This window comes from Mobula birostris, chromosome 6, assembly GCF_030028105.1.
Source record: "Mobula birostris isolate sMobBir1 chromosome 6, sMobBir1.hap1, whole genome shotgun sequence".
In the NCBI taxonomy this organism is placed as follows: domain Eukaryota; kingdom Metazoa; phylum Chordata; class Chondrichthyes; order Myliobatiformes; family Myliobatidae; genus Mobula; species Mobula birostris.
The window spans coordinates 8,438,277-8,454,757 of NC_092375.1; the positions used below are offsets into that span (position 1 = coordinate 8,438,277).

At 42.9% G+C, this 16,481-nt stretch overlaps 1 long non-coding RNA gene across 21 annotated transcripts in view; it reads right to left on the minus strand.

The window, feature by feature from the left end:
* LOC140198802 (uncharacterized) overlaps positions 1–16,481 on the minus strand; it is a 325,008-nt gene that overhangs the window by 242,851 nt on the left and 65,676 nt on the right. For 3 of the 21 annotated variants that reach the window (XR_011886248.1, XR_011886250.1, XR_011886252.1), the window contains one exon: positions 12,880–12,944. The exons of the other annotated variants lie outside the window; for them this stretch is intronic. This is a non-coding gene — a long non-coding RNA (uncharacterized lncRNA). The remainder of the gene's footprint in view (positions 1–12,879; positions 12,945–16,481) is intronic. 21 annotated transcript variants of the gene reach the window in all.

Consider the following 16,481-nt stretch of genomic DNA (forward strand, 5'->3'; position numbering starts at 1 on the left):
CAAATGAATTGGCCTTGAACTCAATATCTACAAAAACATTGGAGGTTCAAGAGACTGCAGATGCTGGAATATAGAGCAATAAGCTTTTGGCTGGAGGAACTCAGGAGATCAGGTAGCATTTGTGGAGGGAAAGGAATTGTTGGCATTTCATGTTGAAACTCTGCCTGAGAACAAGATGGATGTTTTGAGCCTAAACCTTGCATCAGGACTTGGGTCAATGTTTGTTTCTGATGTAGGGTTTCAACCTGCAATGGGTGGAGCAGTTGCCAGACCATCTGGATAAGATGCTTTCCCTGATGCTTTGATAAGAACTGGAAATAAGTTGATAAAAGATCCTTACTTATTTAGGTAAGCAGAACATTGTGGGCCAAAGGGCCTGTTCTCGTGCAAGCTGTATGTCCTTTGCTTCGGTTTCCTCCCACACCCCAAAGATGAACAGGTTGATTGGCTAATTGGGCATTGTATTGGCTACTAGTGTGTTGGTGGGCAGTGATACCTTCGGGGGAGTTGATGGGAAAGTGGAGATCAGTGTAGGATGTCTTTGTGATTCTAAATCAGTCTCAGGGTCAAGGCTCAACCACTCATTCTTGAGACCAGGAGCAACACTGGGCATCACAGTAGCATAGTAGTTAGCTCAGCACTTTGCAGTACAGGCGACCCAGGTTCAATTCCCACTGTAAGGAGATTGTATGTTCTGCCATGACCGTGTGAGTTTCCTCCGGGTGCTCCGGTTTCCTCCCACAGTTCAAAGACCTCCCTATCGATAGTTCAATTGATCATTGTGAATTGATTAGGCCAGGGTTAAATTAAGGGATTGCTGAAGGGCCTATTCCATGCTGTATCTCAATAAATAAATAAACATCTTTTCTCAGATACTGGTGACCTCCAGAACTCTCGATCCCAGATAGCTGATAGGGTAGAGTTTTTGAACTACTTAAATCTGAGATAAATTCTTAGTTTATTGTGGAATTGATGGTTGTGAGAAATTGCAACAGATCAGATCAGCTATGATCTCATTAAATGATAGAATGGGCTTGAGGGGCCAAATTCCAAATTCTGGTCCTGTCTCTGATGTTCTGATGGGTTTTTTTCTTCTATTATCGTAAGTTCACATGATGAAATACCTCTTTAAAACCACTATCACAAAGAATGTCTCTCTTCAGAAAATCCTTAATGAACACAGGGCCTGAGGAGATTTTATCAGCAGCATCAGGCTCCCAGACTGCCATTGCCAGTCAGCGAGAAGCCGTGAGGATGCATTGTAGCACCTTGTCACATTACCCAGCCACAGCTCAAGACTCACTGCACACAGTGAATTCCTAACAGGGTTGTGCGCTGCCTCTCTGACCCTGAATTGTCTGCAACACCACACCTATGCATCACCACTGTCAGCAGTCTCCAGCTACATCCCCTCATTTGGCCCTGAAAATCTTATCTGTACCTTTGTTACTTCTAAATTCTGCAACACTAACAATACATATAGCATGGAAAGCATCCTATCTGGATACTTACTGGCTTGATAAGGCAACTGCTCTGCTTGTGGCAGAAAGAAACTGCAGAGAGCTGCAGACACAACTCACCACATCATGGAAATGTGCCTTCCCTCTGAGAACTCTGCCTATACTTTTTGCTACGTCAGTTAGACAACCAACATAATCAAAGACTCCAGACACCCCAGATATCAAGCTGAAGATATAGGAACCTGAAAGCAAGTACCACCGGGCTCAAGAACAGCTTCTAGCCCACGATTGAACGGTTCCCTAGTACCCCATCCACCTCCGCATGGAAATTAATGATCAGGCTGTGTGTCTGGTTGAGTCATTCAAATTCCAGGAGGCCACCTTTACCACTGAAGTGGGACTAGCACGTTACACCTATCACTATGAAAGCCCAACAGAGATTGTTCTTCCTATGCCAGCTTAGGAACTTAATATCTCAGGGCGTATCCTGATGAATTTTTACTCAGCCATTATTGAGAGTGTTGTGATCTCCCCTATCACTGTTTGCTTTCCTGCCTCTTCCTTCCTTTCCAAGTCCAGGCTGTAGTGAGTGGCCCACGCAGTGGAAAAGATCATTGGCTGTCATTAAAAGACCTGTCCATCACCAGAGCTGGAAAAATTACTGCTGTCTCCACCCACCCCAGCAGTCATCCATTCACCAAATTGCCATCAGGGAGACGCTACAAGTCCATCACCACCAGGACTACTCGTCATCTCCGAAATTTCTTTCCTGTAGCTGTCCAGTTTCTCGACAAAACTCACTCAGGTGTAATACCCCAACCGTCCCTGTGCAACATCCGTTAAATGGTCTTTCCTGCTTTCCTTAGTCTGTTGATAAATGAGTCTGTTCATATGTTCAATTTATTTATGTTTGATTTTTGACATTTGCACATGTGACCGTTCTGCTAGTTGTCGATCACTCATAGCTGTTTGCACTATTGTCTTGTGAATTGTTGGTTGCTTTATGTTGTCTGATATGGTATTGGCTGGTGTTTGATGCTTGGGACTGAATCACTATCAATTCTGGTATGTTTCACACACTGGCAATAAAATGATTCTGACTCTGATAAGATAGACCCTTGGCCTCAGAATCTACCTTGTTATGACCTTGTACTTCAATGTTTACCTGCACTGCACTTTCTCTGTAAACTATAGAAAACCATAGAAACTACAGCACAGAAACAGGCCCTTTGGCCCTTCTTGGCTGTGCCGAACCATTTTCTGCCTAGTCCCACTGACCTGCACACGGACCATATCCCTCCATACACCTCCCATCCATGTATCTGTCCAATTTATTCTTAAATGTTAAAAAAGAACCCGCATTTACCACCTCATCTGGCAGCTCATTCCATACTCCCACCACTCTCTCTGTGAAGAAGCCCCCCCCCCATGTTCCCTTTAAACTTTTCCCCCCTCACCCTTAACCCATGTCCTCTGGTTTTTTTCTCCCCTTGTCTCAGTGGAAAAAACCTGCTTGCATTCACTCTATCTATACCCATCATAATTTTATATACCTCTATCAAATCTCCCCTCATTCTTCTATGCTCCAGGGAATAAAGTCCTAACCTATTCAACCTTTCTCTGTAACTGAGTTTCTCAAGTCCCGGCAACATCCTTGTAAACCTTCTCTGCACTCTTTCAACCTTATTTATATCCTTCCTGTAATTTGGTGACCAAAACTGAACACAATACTCCAGATTCGGCCTCACCAATGCCTTATACAACCTCATCATAACATTCCAGCTCTTATACTCAATACTTCGATTAATAAAGGCCAATGTACCAAAAGCTCTCTTTACGACCCTATCTACCTGTGATGACACTTTTAGGGAATTTTGTATCTGTATTCCCAGATCCCTCTGTTCAACTGCACTCCTCAGTGCCTTACCATTAACCCTGTATGTTCTACGTTGGTTTGTCCTTCCAACGTGCAATACCTCACACTTGTCAGTATTAAACTCCATCTGCCATTTTTCAACCCATTTTTCCAGCTGGTCCAAGTCCCTCTGCAGGCTCTGAAAACCTTCCTCACTGTCTACTACACCTCCAATCTTTGTATCATCAGCAAACTTGCTGATCCAATTTACCACATTATCATCCAGATCATTGATATAGATGACAAATAACAATGGACCCAGCACTGATCCCTGTGGCACACCACTAGTCACAGGCTTCCACTCAGAGAAGCAATTCTCTACCACCACTCTCTGGCTTCTTCCATCGAGCCAATGTCTAATCCAATTTACCACCTCTCCATGTATACCTAGCGACTGAATTTTCCTAACTAACCTCCCATGCGGGACCTTGTCAAAGGCCTTACTGAAGTCCATGTAGACAATATCCACTGCCTACCCTTCATCCACTTTCCTGGTAACCTCCTCGAAAAACTCCAACAGATTGGTCAAACATGACCTACCACGCACAAAGCCATGTTGACTCTCCCTAATAAGCCCCTGTCTATCCAAATGCTTGTAGATTCTGTCTCTTAGTACTCCCTCCAATAACTTACCTACTACTGACGTTAAACTCACCGGCCTATAATTTCCCGGATTACTTTTCGATCCTTTTTTAAACAACGGAACAACATGAGCCACTCTCCAATCCTCAGGCACTTCACCCGTAGACAGCGACATTTTAAATATCTCTGCTAGGGCCCCCGCAATTTCAACACTAGTCTCCTTCAAGGTCCGAGGGAACACTCTGTCAGGTTCCGGGGATTTATCCACTTTAATTTTCCTCAAGACAGCAAGCACCTCCTCCTTTTCAATCTGTACAGTTTCCATGGTCTCACTACTTGATTCCCTCAATTCCATAGATTTCATGCCAGCTTCCTTAGTAAATACAGACGCAAAAAACCTATTTAAGATCTCCCCCATTTCCTTTGGTTCTGCACAAAGCCGACCACTCTGATCTTCAAGGGGACCAATTTTATCCCTTACAATCCTTTTGCTCTTAATATACTTGTAAAAGCTCTTTGGATTATCCTTCACTTTGACTGCCAAGGCAACCTCATGTCTTCTTTTAGCCCTCCTGATTTCTTTCTTAAGTATTTTCTTGCACTTCTTATACTCCTCAAGCACCTGATTTACCCCCTGTTTCCTATACATTTCATACAACTCCCTCTTCTTCTTTATCAGAGTTGCAATATCCCTTGAGAACCAAGGTTCCTTATTCCTATTCAATTTGCCTTTAATCCTGACAGGAACGTACAAACTCTGCACTCTCAAAATTTCCCCTTTAAAGGCTTCCCACCTACCAATCACATCTTTGCCAGAGAACAACCTGTCACAATCCACGCTTTTTAGATCCTTTCTCATTTCTTCAAATTTGGCCTTCTTCCAGTTCAGAACCTCAACCCTAGGACCAGATCTATCCTTGTCCATGATCAAATTGAAACTAATGGTGTTATGATCACTGGAACCAAAGTGCTCCCCTACACAGACTTCTGTCACTTGCCCTAATTCATTACCTAACAGGAGATCCAATATTGTATCCCCTCTAGTTGGTCCCTCTATATATTGATTTAGAAAACTTTCCTGAACACATTTTACAAACTCTAAACCATCTAGACCCCTAACAGTCTGGGAGTCCCAATCAATGTATGGAAAATTAAAATCCCCTACCACCACAACTTTATGTTTCCTGCAGTTGCCTGCTATCTCTCTGCAGGTTTGCTCTTCCAAGTCTCGTTGACTATTGGGTGGTCTGTAATACAATCCCACTAATGTGGCCATACCTTTCCTGTTTCTCAGCTCCACCCATAAGGACTCAGTAGACAAGCCCTCTAATCTGTCCTGCCTGAGCACTGCTGTAATATTTTCCCTAACAAGCAATGCTACTCCCCCACCTTCATTCCTCTGCCTCGATCACATCTGAAACATCAGAACCCTGGAATATTAAGCTGCCAGTCCTGCCCCTCCTGTAGCCAAGTTTCACTAATTGCTACAACGTCATAATTCCACGTGTCAATCCACGCCCTCAACTCATCCGCCTTCCCCGCAATACTCCTAGCATTGAAATATATACACCTCAGAAGATTTTTACCACCACTCACAACCTTTCTATCAGCGGATTTGCTTAAACTTTCAACATCATTTATTTTCACCCCAGCCACACTGTCAGCTCTGGCACTCTGGTTCCCATCCCCCTGCAAATCTAGTTTAAAGCCTCCCCAAATGTAGCTGTTACATTTTATTCTGTATTGTTATTGTTTTACCTTGTTCTACCTCAATGTAACATGTAAAGATTTGATCTGAATGAACAGCAGGCAAGCCAACCCCTTCACTGTATCTCAGTACATTAGAGATTTTTAAGTGATATTTAGGTAGGTACATGAATGTGAGATAAATGGAAGGATTTGGACAATGTCTTGACATTGGTTTGTTTGGTTATTTAATTACTAGTTTAGTTAGTTTGGCACAGCATTGTGGGTCAAAGGGCCAGTTGCTATTCTGTACTGTTGTATCTACATGTGACAATAATAAACCAATTCCAATCATCTTGGCTCACCTCCTGTCTTGCATCAAACATTACCAGACCCATTGAAAATTCTGCTGCCTATTCCTAATTTTTACCACCCCATTAGCTCATTGTTCCTGTACTCAGTGACTCTCCCAACTCTACGAGTCCTCAAATTTAAAACTTTCATCCTTGCTTATAATCCTCTCCATTTCTATCTCTTTCCTGGATTCCTGAATTTAACCAGTTCACCACTGAATCAGAATCACAATCACAACCAGGTTTATTATCACTGTCTTTGATATGTTGATTTGCGGCAGCACTGGAGCAAAGCCATAACATTGCTATATACAGTTTGAGTACCCCTTATCTAAAATTCCGAAATCTGAAAACCTCCAAAATCCAGATTTTTCTCAGTGCCGATATGATGCCACAAGGGAGAAGGAAGGGTCCCAAGTGATGCACAGATCTCTGCACTCTACAGACTGTTGTGAGAAGTGACCACACGTATGTAATGAACAGAAGTTAATGAAAAATAGAAAAATACTGTATAAAGTGAAAAATGAAGATCTTTATGTTACAGCTATATAGGACCCTAGTCAGACTCCACTTGGAGTACTGTGCTCAGTTCTGGTCGCCTCACTACAGGAAGGATGTGGAAACCATAGAAAGGGTGCAGAGGGGATTTACAAGGGTGTTGCCTGGATTGGGGAGCGTGCCTTATGAGAAAAGTTTGAGTGAACGGCCTTTTCAGCTTGGAGCGGCAGAGGATGAGAGGTGACCTGACAGAGGTGTATAAGATGATGAGAGGCATTGATCGTGTGGATAGTCAGAGGCTTTTTCCCAGGGTTGAAATGGCTAGCATGAGAGGGCACAGTTTTAAGGTGCTTGGAAGCAGGTACAGAGGAGATGCCAGGGGTAAGTTTTTTTTAACGCAGAGAGTGGTGAGTGCGTGGAATGGGCTGCCAGCAATGGTGGTGGAAGCAGTTATGATAGGGTCTTTTAGGAGACTCCTGGATAGGTACATAGAACTTAGAAAAATAGAGGGCTATGGGTAACCTTAGGTAATTTCTAAGTAAGTACATGTTCAGCATAGCATTGTGGGCCGAAAGGCCTGTATTGTGCTTCAGGTTTTCTATGTTTCTATGTTTCAATCGTCTTTTGAAAGAGTTGATTTGTCAGCTTTGGAGTGAATATAGGCCACTCAATGGTGTACTTGTCATGAAATAAGAAAAGATTTATCACGATAAACTGAAAATTGAAGGCACTTTTTTCATGCATAAAATGAGTAAACTCCTATTGAAGTCGGTGGTGGAACTGAAGCTAATCACAATGCTGTCATGAGTGGTCATTTAACTCCAACAGTCTGTGGAGGACCCACATCAGACTGTGGACTGTGCACTCTATGAGCTTCGTACCAGCTGTAGATGTAATGTAAATGGATTTTGTGTTTAGACTTGGATCCCATCTCCAATATATCCTATTATGTAGATGCAAGTATTTCAAAATCCAAAATAACTCTAAATACGAAACACTTCTGGACCGAAGCATTTCAGATAACAGATGCTCAACCAGTAAGACCAAGGAATTGATTGTGGACTTCAGGAAGGGTAAGTTGAGATAACCCACACAGTCCTCATCGAGGGATCAAAAGTGGAAAGAGGGAGCAGTTTCAAATTCCTAGGTGTCAACATCTCTGAAGATCTATCCTGGGCCCAACATATTGATGCAATTACAAAGAAGACATGACAGTAGCTATATTTCATTAGGAGCTTGAAGAGACTAGGTATATCACCAAAGACTTCTGCAAATTTCTACAGATGTACCGTGGAGAGCATTCTAACTGGTTGCATTACCGTCTGGTATGGAGAGGTCACTGCACGGGATCAGACAATCTGCAGAAAGTTGTAAACTCAGCCAAAGTTCAAAAGTTCAAAGTAAAATTTATTATCAAAGTACCTACATGTCACCACAGACAACCCACAGATTCTTTTTCCTGCGGGCATATTCAGCAAATCTATAGATTAGTAACTTTCATCAAGGGCTCTAGCCTGTCCAACATCAATTACACCTTCAAAATGTGATGACGCAAAAAGAGGCATCCATTATTAACAAAGTCCATCACCCACGACATGTCGTCGTCTCATTACTACCATCAGGAAGGAGGTACAGGAGCCTGAAGACACCCACTCAATGTTTCAGGAGCAGCTTCTTCCTTTCCACTATCTGATTTCTGAATGGATATTGAACCCATGACCACTATTTTCTCTATTATTATGTGTTACACTGTACTGTTGCTGCAAAGACAACAAATTTCATGACATATGTCAGTGTTATTAAATCTGATTCTGATATTCATTCATAAATCTAATGACAGAGGACAAAAAGTTGTTTCTGAATTGTTGAGTGTGATTCTGCAGGTTCCTGTACCTCCTCCTTGATTTTGGAATGAGAAGAAGGCATGTCCTGGATGGTGAAGGTCCTTAATGATGGATACCTCCTTCTTGAGGCATCGCCTTTTGAAGATGTCCTCGATGGTAGGGAGGCTAGTGCCCATGATGGAGCTGTCATCCATTGACAATCCCATTTTGTATTTAAGAAGAACAAAGCAGGGGGATCTTGGGATCCAAGCCATAGGTCCTTGTAAGTGGCTGCACTGGTTGAAAGGGTGAAAAAGAAGGCACATGGCATGCTTGCCTTTAGTTGAGGCAGTGAGTTCAAGAATTAGGAAGTTATGTTGCAGCTTTACAAAGCTCTGGTTAGGCTGCATCTGATCATCTCATTACATATGGAGACTGTGGAGGGGATGCAGAAGGGGTTTACTAGGATGCTGCTTGGATTAAAGGGTGTGAGGTGCAAGGCATTGTTGGACAAACTTGAGATGTCAAGTGTCAAAGGCTGAGGTTTCTGTGCCTCCTCCCTGATGGTAGTAATGAGATGGTGAGAGTTTGAATGACAGACAGTTGTGCCTCAACCCCTGTCATAACTAAGACAAACTATTCTATAACTCAGAGGACAAGAGCCAAACAAACATTATGCCCAGGCATATAGGGAAATATGAAGACAAGGTAATGCAGACACAAGAGACTGCAGATGCTTGCACCTGTAGCAACACACAACACATTGGATGTACCAGTGTTTTGGCATTGCTCTCAATGTCTCTGTTGTATCTCCTTCTTTGAAATGCTCCTTTCAATCTGCCTCAGTACTGGAGAAACTCAGCAGGTCAGGCAGCACCGGGAAGAAGGGTCCAGATGAAAAGTCTCAGCCTGAAAGCTCTACTGCCCGTTTCCCTCCACAGATGCTGCCTGGGCCATTAAGTTCCTCCAGTGTTTTGTGTGTTGCTCCGGATTGCAGCTTCCCTGACCTTATGTCTCGCCTCGGTATCTCGGCATAATCTTGCTCGTCAGCACTTCTGTGAGACACAGACAGGTTTGGCTTCCATATTCATTGTTGTGTTTGGCATATATAAAGCAGTTTGTAAATATCAGAAGCAAAAAAAATGAGGGGAGAGCTGATAGAAGTTTATAAGATTTTGAGAAGCATTGATAGAGGAGACAGCTAATTTCTTTATCCCAGGGTCAAAATATTTAAATAGTAAAGGGCATGCTTTTAAGGTGAAGGCCGCCAAAGGGCCTGTATTGTGCTGTAGGTTTTTCTATGTTTCAAAGGAGGTGGACAGGAAGTTTTGTACACAGAGAGTGGTGGGTGCCTAGAATGTGCTGCCAGGGGTTGTGGTGGAGGCAAATTTGATAGCGACATTCAATAAGTGTATGAATGTGTGGAGAATGAACCATCAAGCTCTTGAACCAGTGGGGATAAATTCATTCAATTTCACTTGCCCCATCACTGAACTACTCCCACAACCTATGGACTCTTCATCTCATATATAGGCATCCGTTAGTCTTGTGAGACTGTGGATTTGTGCCTTGGAAGGTTTCTAGGGCTCAGGCCTGTGCAAGGTTGTATGGAAGACTGGCAGTTGTCCATGCTGCAAGTCTCCCCTCTCCACGCCACCGATGCTATCCAAGGGAAGGGCACTAGGGCCGATACAGCTTGGCAGCAGTGTCGTCGCAGAGCAGTGTATGGTTAAGTGCCTTGCTCAAGGACACAACACGCTGCCTCAGCTGAGGCTCAAACTAGCGACCTTCAGATCACTGGACTGACGCCTTAACCACTTGGCCATGCGCCTTCACTTCATATTCATCTTATATTCCCAATACTTATCGGTAATTTATTTATTATTATTATGCCCACAAGAAAATGAATCTCAGGGTTATATATGGTGACATACTGTATATGAACTTTGAACTCTTTTCCTCTTGTATTTGCAGAGTTTGTTGTCTTTTGCACATTGGTTGTTTGCTCTTCCTGTTGAGTGCAGTCTTACACTGATTCTACCAGGGTTCTTGGATTTACAGTGAATGGCTACAGGAAAACGAATCTCAAGGTTGTATATGGTGACACATACAGTATATACTTTGATAATATATTTACTTGAACTTTGAATATGGACAAACAAGAGGACGTGAGTTGAGAGTTAAAGGGCAAAAGTTTAGGGGTAACATGAGGGGGAACTTCTTTACTCAGAGAGTGGTAGCTGTGTGGAACGAGCTTCCAGCAGAAGTGGTTGAAGCAGGTTCAATATTGTCGTTTAAAGTTAAACTGGACAGCTATATGGACAGGAAAGGAATGGAGGGTTATGGACCGAGTGCAGGTCGGTGGGACTAGGTGAGAGTAAGAGGTCGGCACGGACTAGAAGGGCCAAGATGGCCCGTTTCCGTGCTGTAGTTGTTATATGGTTATATCGTGCATTAGAATAGATTATTTTAATTAGTTCAGCATAACATTATGGACCAAAAGGGCCTGCTATGTTATGCGTGCTCTTTAACATCGCAAATTATATTTTTATTTACTTAGAGATAAAGTGCGGAACAGGCCCTTCCAGTCCAACGAGCCGCTCCGCACAGCAACCCTCATATTTAACCCCATCTTAATCACAGAACAATTCACAATGACCAATTAACCTACCAACAGTACGTCTCAGGACTGTGGGAGGAAGCCAGAGCACCCGGAGGAAACCCCACATGCAGACGGGAAGGATGTACAATTTTATTTTTACAGAGAGCACCAGGATTGAACTCTGAACTCTGACATCCTGAGCTTTAGTAGCGTCGCACTAACCAATACGCCACTGTGGTATCCCAAATTTGCTGAACATGTGAAGAAATGCCTCCTCTGGCCATTCCAGTAGAAGTCTACCCAATCAGAAACTGTTGGAAATAAAAAATAATAAGGAGCTGTATATTTTGTTTGTAGTAACATTGTGGCTTTAATCCTGTGCTATCACTGGGTATTTAACAGAATAACTGGCCTGTAGTTGCTGTCAGGAAGTGGCCCAAGGCTTTTACATACAGCACTAACAATAATCATTCCCATATGGGCTGCCTAGCACACAGCAAGGTATTTATGAGAAAATAATTCCTCTGAGAGAAAGAAAACTACATGTTGGTATGGCCTCAGTCCACAGCAATCCATCCCAGAATCCAGCAGGCCACAGGGCTCGTTAGCAAACCCCTGTACTGTGTATTGATCTCAGGCAGGGGCCCTCCCTCAATGATTACCACATCTCAAGGCTGACAGGCTTGACTGGAGGACTTTGATTAGGGGGAGAGACTGGATGAGATGGGCTTGATCCCCCTAGAGTGAATGGCATTGAGAGGAGACCTGATAGTAGTATATGAGAGAATTGATAGGACAGATAGCCAAACGTCTTTCCCCGTGGTAGGGGTTTCAGAAACCACAGGGAATAGTTTTATGGTGAGAGGTAAGAGTTTTAGAGGAGTCATTAGAGTAAGTTTTTCACAGAGAGTGGTTGATATTTGGAATTTGTTATAGAAGGTGATGGAATCAGATACAATTACCACGTTCAAGAGATCACAGAAGCAGATACATCCCTTTGAGTCTTCCTCACCATTCCATTATAGCTGATTTATTTTCCCTCTCAACTCCATTCCCCTGCCTTCTTCCTGTAACCTCTGATGTCCTTACTAATCAAGAACCTATCAACCTCCACTTTAAATATACTCTATGACTTGTTCTTCACAGTCATCTGCTACAAACAATTCCATAGACTCACCACACTCTGTTCTAGAGTGATGTCCTTCTCTGCTAATACTGTGCCCGCTGCTCCTAGGCTCCTCCACTATAGAAACCTCCTTCTCCACATCAACTCTATCTAGGCTTTTCAATTGTCAATAGGTTTCAATGAAATCGTCTCCCATTCTTCTAAACTCCAACAAGTGGAAAACCCCAAGCCAGCAAATGTTAAATATGTTAAAATTTTATTCCCAAGATAATTTTCATAAACCTCCTTTGGACCCCCTCCAATGCTAGGACATTTCTTTAGATAAGGGGCCCAAAACTGCTCACAATACTCCAAGTATGATCTAACCATTGCCTTAAAAATCTTCGATATTACATCCTTGCTTTTATATTCTAGCCTATTTGAAATGAATGTTAACATTGCATTTGCCTTCCTCACCACCGACTTAACTTTCAAGTTCACCTTAATGGAACCCTGCACGAGGATTCCCAAGTCCCTTTGCACTTCCGATTTCTGAATATGCTTCCCTTTTAGAAAATAGCCTACCCCTTTATTCCTTTTACCAAAGTACATGACCGTACACTTCCCTACACTATATTTGTAGACAGACATTGAAGCAGGCACGGCATAGAAGGAGATGGTGCTAATCCAGGCATTTGGGAGTTAGTGTATATCAGGGGTTCCCAACCTGGGGCTGATGGACCCCTCTGTTAATGGGTGGAGTCCATGGCATGAAAATGATTGGGAACACCTGGCGTAGATGGACAAAATGTTTGGCATGGATATGGTGTTCAATGGACCTTTTTATGTAGATACCTTGAACATGATAGAGTTTGGAGCATCACACAAAGAGCTGGAGGATCTCAGTGGTCGAGCAGCATCTGTAGGAAGAAAGACACTGTCAACACTTCGAGTTGAAACCCTGCACTGTGGCTGAGGGTGCAGGGGGTGGGGGGGGGATGAGATTTTCCAGTATAACTTGCTGACTGTGGAGATGTGAAGACGGTAGCAGAGATTGGTGACTCTTTGTGTACAGCTCCTAATCAAATATTCCCGTTAGGACTATGAAAGCTGAAATCCAGTCACAGCCACAAGCAACATTGTTTAAAGACATTAAAAGAATTATTGATCTTCATACATCGCTGTTTTGCTCTCTTTTTGCACTACTTAGTTATCTTTTTTATATTTCTTATTGAAACTTACAGTAATTTTTTATTTATTGCAATGTACTGCTGCCACAAAACATCAGATCTCAGAATACATACAAAATGCTGAAGGAACTCAGCAGGCCAGGCAGCATCTACGGAAAAGAGTACAATCGGACGTTCAGGCCGAGACCCTTCATTATGATACTGAGTCTAGAATAGAGGTATGCTAATAAGGACAGAGATAAGGAGAAACTTCTTAACGTATGGACTCCTCTCACTTGCAGGTCTGTGGAGGTTCAGTGTGTTCATTCGATACAGAGATTGATGCTTCCTGGATACTCAGGGAATCATTGAATATGAAAGCAGTGCAGGAAAATGTCGTTGAGGTAAAGGATCGGGCAAGAATGATGAGCGGTAGAGTTAGTTCTACGTCTGCTCCTTGTCCTTTTCTTAGGTTCTCAGGAATATTATTGATTTACACTCTGCCAATGTTCTATTGGTATCTCGCAAAGGTCACTGTGTGAGATGATCCAGGGGTCCAGCTTAGATAAGGTGAAATTCGAGAGGAAACTGTAACTCATCTCCAACTTCAGTGAGAGAGACTCAAAGGTAGATGAGGGAGGTGGTGAGGGGAATGAGGGAGAGAGAGAGAGAGAGAGAGTGAGAGCGAGAGGGTGAGAGAGTCAACAGTCCAGAGAAAACAATCTACATTTCACCAGCATACTCTCCAATCCAGACAGCTTCCCAGTGAACCTCTTTTACATTCTGTTTGCTGGATAAAAACTTCAGTATACTTCAAAATAGTACTGTGGGATCACTTACGTCCATTTGAGAGAGTTTAACAGCTGACAGAAGTGTCTACTTGCATTATTGCTTCCACCCAAGGATCTTCTGAATTAATGCATTTGGTTGTATATTAACTGAAGTGCCGAACCACAGAAGCCGGGAAAGAAATACCAGATGCCTTTCCCTGGTTTCAATTTATCTCAGTCCAACTCATCCAAAGTACCCATCCAAGCTAGTCCCATTTGCCTACATTTGGCCCATATCCCTTGAAACCTCTACCATCACCCCTGACAGAGCATTCCACATACCGACTAATCTCTGTGTATAATACCTACCTCTGACATCCCCTCTGATACTTTCCTCCAACCACCTTAAAATTATGCCCCTGGTGGTAGCCTTCTTCCCAGTTTCTGGCTATCCACTTGATCTATGCCTCTTATCACCTTGTACACCTCTATTAAGTTGCTGTCCATTCTCCTTTGCTCCAAAGAGAAAAGCCCTAGCTTGCTCAACCTATCCTCATAAGGCATGCGCTCTAATCCAGGTAAATCTTCTCTGCACCCTCTCCAAGGCTTCTATATCCTACCTATACACACTGCTCTCTGTATGAGGAAATTTCCCCTCATGATCCTATTAAATCTCTCCCCTCTCGCTTTAAACCTATACCCTGTGGTTCTTGATTGCCTAAGCCTGGAAAAAAGACAGCATGCATTCAATTTACCTCCGTCCCTCATGATTTTACACACATCACGTTGACTGGATGGAATAACTGGTCATATCCAGAAACTCCAGAAGCTGTGTTTGCTCAGCGGTTTGAGAATGGCCCAAGAGTGGGCTGAGTGCAAAGAATGACTCACCAGTAGCCGAGCAGATCAGTGGAGAGTGGTCCATAAAATGTCAGGACAACTTTGTGACATTATTGTGATGTTAGTGGTTCTATGTTGTGCAGTACTCGGTTTTGGAGGATTTAAGTTTTAAGGAAAAACTGGGTGGGTTGGGGGTTTGTTCTTTTATGCACAGGATAGAGGTGTATAAAATCATGAGGGGAGTAAATAAAATCATATTCTTTTACCCACAACTGGGAAAGCTAAAACTGGAGGGCATAGGTTTTTGGTGAGTGAGAAAAGATTTAATAGGGACCTGAGGGGTAGGTTTTTCATAGAGAGGATGGTGGGCGAGTTCTTATTTCATCTCCATCTCTCTCTTGCTATCTCTCTCTCCCTCTTTCCCATCTCTGCGCATCTATCCTGATCCCAAGATATCGATGCAGCTACAAAGAAGGCACAACAATGGCTCTATTTCATTCGGAGTTTGAGAAGATTTGGCATATCACCAAAGACACTCAGAAATTTCTAAAGATGTACTGTCCGTGGTGAGTATTCTAACTGGCTGCAAAACCATCTGGTATGGGGGTAGGGGCCACTGCACAGGATCAAAGTAAGCTGCAGAGAGTTGTAAACTTTGTCAGCTCCATCATGGACACTAGCTTCTGTAGTATCCAGGACACCTTCAAGGAACAATGTCTCAAAAAGGTGGCATCCATCATTAAGGACCCCCATCACCTAGGTCATGCCTTGTTCACATTGCTACCATCAGGAAAGAGGTACAGGAGCACGAAGGCACACACTCAGAGAATCAGGAACAGTTTCTTCCCCTCAGCCATCCAATTTCTGAATGGACATTGAACCTATAAACACTACCTCAGTATATTTCTATTTTTGTACTATTTATTTAATTTAATATATATATATATATATATACACACACACACATATACACACCAGTGATACCAAACCTGATTCTGTTTTGATCTTTCCCTTTCTTCTCCATCTCTCCTTCTCTATTTCTTTCCATCTAATGTATTCATTTACTCTTGCTCCCTCATTCTCTTTCTCTCTCCCTCTCTCTCTCAGTCTGTCCACCTCAACATATCAACCAAGCACAAGTGGTAATTAAAGCTCGCAAAATGGTTTAATTTACTACAAACCCCAGTAGAGTACATCAGGAAAGGCCTGGTGCCGGGAAATTCCATGGCCAATTTCCGGGATGAGACCAGTCTAATCCCATTGCAGAGACCTTCTCGCTCAGGCAGAACCAGTTCCCTGGGATTTCTGTTGTACTTAAACCAGGATATTGGGAGAACCCAATGGACTTTCAGAGCCTTAGTAACTCACAGCTGTTAACAATTACAATATTTAATTTTTCAAACCATTGACATTACCATCTGCCAGTCTCCCCAATAATGACCTCCTGGTCTCAGTTGTTGAAAAATTGGAACTAGAATTGGAATTGGTTTATTATTGTTGCATGTACCAAGATACAGTGAAAAGCTTGTCTTGCATACTGTTCATACAGATCAAATCGTTACACAATACATTGATACAATGCCTCAGGAAGATGGCATCCATCATTAAGAACCTCCATCACCCAGGACATGCCCTCTTCTCATTGCTACTGTCAAAGAGGAGGTACAGGAGCCTGAAG